This window comes from Aplysia californica, unplaced genomic scaffold (assembly GCF_000002075.1).
Source record: "Aplysia californica isolate F4 #8 unplaced genomic scaffold, AplCal3.0 scaffold00259, whole genome shotgun sequence".
NCBI lineage: Eukaryota > Metazoa > Mollusca > Gastropoda > Aplysiida > Aplysiidae > Aplysia > Aplysia californica.
The window spans coordinates 341320-344851 of NW_004797529.1; positions in this window are offsets into that span (position 1 = coordinate 341320).

The window sequence follows — 3532 nt, forward strand, 5'->3', positions numbered from 1 at the left end:
GGGGGGGAGATAAAGACTACAGATGTTTGATAGGAAGGAGCTAACCACACCTCAGCACCCGCCAACCACCCACGTAATTATTTGTGCTTTACTTGAAGTAGGTTGGCATTCTCGAGATCGGGGCATTTGTAAAAATTGTCAGTTAATTGTACGTTTTACACCCCCTTTACGTGACCCGCTTCAGATCATATCACAACAGGCGGGATGCTTAAAGCCCGCCCGTCAGCAGAGAGACCTAGCTTAAACTTCCCCACTTGGGAATTGAACTCATGTCTTCCGCGCGCAATGGCAAAAAGCCTAACCATTACAGCACAGATGTTGGTCGGGCCCTAGGTGTGACAACTGAAAGAAGAAAGAAAAAACGAAACACGAGGATACAGGACAATAAACACGACATAATTTACGCAAGTTAAACATACACGTTCAAGTGTGACAATCTATCAGAAAGAGATTACCTTCTGTTGCTGAGCAAAGCGTATATTTTACCCCCCCCAGCAAATAAATATATATAATACAAACGTCTTGTTTCTACTTACTGAGGGGGGAAAAGGACAGGATAGTGGAGCCCTGTCTACCTGGCCACAAAATGTTATCTTTAAAAAAAAGTAAAGCCCGCATTTTTCAACTCCCCAAAGCACATTCGTGCAGCATACGCTAAGGGCATGAAAGGGGCTTATCCGGAGATGCACCTTAGGCAGTGGACGAGCGAGTGCAAAACTCCCCTTAGAGATCTCATTTTTTATGCACAGCACTTGATTTTTATCGGGTACATATTGACCAGATCTGTTTCTGCACTGCTCATTTGATCACCCTCAACTGGCAGACAAGAAGCATTCACAGCTTTATCAATATTCTCATTTTCTTTTTTCTTTTTTTTGTATTTAGATCAACCCGACACCATGCCACGACTGATCTTGTCTCGAGGAGAACGCCCCGAAATGTTAAAGGCAAGAATATCCCAGCACAGAGCTGCAAACGTACCTCATTGTGCCCATAAACTATAAACTCATTGTACAGCTCACCAGCCTGTATACTTTTTGTTCTTTTTACTGTTCTTTCTATCCTCCATTATTCATTACATTAAGGTTAAGACAGCTCAGTTTTCCATGTGACATAGTTGTGTCTTATAGGACGGTAAACTCAAACAGACACCTCCCTATCAGCAGTAGGGGATTCCAGGACGTACTACAGGGAAAAGACAGTGCGAACTGGCACACGGTCAGTTCATGTTTTCATGAAGCAGAACTTGAGTTACCGAGTCAGTTTCTTTCAAAGCCCGAAATTCCAAAACTCCAAAACAATCCAGATTCAAACGACATTTCCGTTTCCGATTCTCTGCTATTCATGTCCAGGTGCTGTTTTAGCCTTCCATTTCTGACAACCACAGCCTTATTTTGAACCAGGTATATGGACGTTTAAGTGACTGTTGTTATTGTTCTCAGTACTGTTGTTTGCTCGGCATGCAAAGTTTGTATAGAATTGAAGCAATAATTCGCACAAACAAATTTCCAGAGCGACCCTTTCCATGGGCAATTTAAGTATTCCTCATAGCCCACGTTGGAACTTTACCTTGGGATGTTGTAGAGGGGTGGGGTGTCGAAGTCGAAAGAAATTAGACTTTTCTTACGTTTATAAAAGTTTATAAGATAAGCCGATACTATATACAGCATTGGTCCTCGGTAGAAATTAATAGTGTGCTGTAACTAGCTTCTGCGACATTATCATACACACACAGACTGATGTCAACACATCTCTCTCTCTCTCTCTCTCTCTCTCTCTCTCTCTCTCTCTCTCTCTCTCTTTCCATCTCTCTCTCTCTCTTTCCATCTCTCTCGTTCCGTTCTCCCTCTCTCTCTCTTTCTCTCTTTCTTTGAATCTCTCTGTTTTTCATACACTCATTCAATCACACGCAAGTCCACTTTTCCTCTCATTTACACATTTACCCTGTCAGTACCAAATATTTTACACCGTGAATTTAAGGACATACATATACTATACTTATAAATGTGAAGACGGGTTCTTATCAACAAAATTGCAAAGTTTGTATTGCCACAGGTGACGATTTGAAAAAAGGGGGTGCGTAAAGTCTGGAAGCATTTGAGTTAAACGAATTTTTTGATACAGTGATCCCCCGAATATTTATCTTGATACCGAACTTCTTTCAATATTCAGTTAACGTTACGTCTTATTATTTTTTAGAAGCTTCCACTGCAGGCGCTTACTCAAAATGCAGGGACGCTGCTACCACACGATTGGTATAATGGAAGTATTATGCATTACATTTCTTTAAAGCACGCATGGGGCACATTCTGCTTAAAGCTGACATTTAACTTTTGGTTGTATTTGATGTTCGTGTTTACTAATCTAAATTTGCATCGATGGCATTCCATATATCCTATATTGTTTTAATTGTCTCTTCTTTGAACTGCATTCGTTCACCCGTGTTCCCTTTTATTCTAACGTCTATGATTTGCTCTTTCGTCCGTTCCCATTTAGCTGATCAGCAGACCATGCACAATATTTTCTCGTCAAGGACAAGTGCGGAGGATATTTTAAGGTCAAGCCGAACCTGATGAGTCGTTGGAAAGAGTCCTATTTAGTGTGACCTCTAAATTTGTGAGTGGAAACTGACCAACAAAAAACGCTTGTGTAATAAACAGAATTCAGTGGCTGTCTCAAAATCGAAAACAGCTGAAATAAGTGGAGAATATTAATTCTATCTAGCGTTTAATTATGGGGGAGAGGTTTTTAAAAAGTATAAGTAGAGGTTTTACGGCGCTCGCAACTGCATAAGGTCATATGAGCGCCAGAAGATTAGAGGTGTTACAACAGAGTAACAAACATAAAAAAAGAAGAAGGGGAGACAAGGACGATAGATGTTTGATAGGAAAGAAGAAGCAAACCACACCAGAGCACCCGCCAACCACCCACATGGGGGAGATAATTTCTACCCCTCCCCCCTTTTCACCCTGTACCTCAAACTAAAATACTTGGACGTCCCTTTCCATACCCTGAATCTCTGTACTGAGAACAACAATGCATAGCCCTACATGGCCAAAGGCAACCAAACCAAACAAACAAAAAAACAGACAGCAATTTCGTGTTTCCTGTTGCAATGAAAGCGAATCACTATAGACAGAGATGGCAAAAAAGTGTCATTATAACCTCCCTAAAGTGTGTCGGTCCCGTTTTCAAAGGTCGTCGTGCTTGTTTAAAACCAAGGAATGCCACGTCAAACCCCGGATCACAGATGACTCTCTCTCTCTCTCTCTCTCTCTCTCTCTCTCTCTCTCTCTCTCTCTCTCTCTCTCTCTCTCTCTCTCTCTCTCTCTCTCTCTCTCTCTCATTCCTCCCTCTGTCCGTCTCTGTCTATGTAAAAAATTAGCCGAAAGATCGTTCGCCCACCTTGCTCTGTCAGTTTGGAACTCTCTTCCCCAACCCTTGAGACATACAACATCTGAGTCTAAATTTAAAAAATCTTTAAAGACACATTTAATGACATCCTTTTTAAGTCAGTAGATTCATGTTCAAT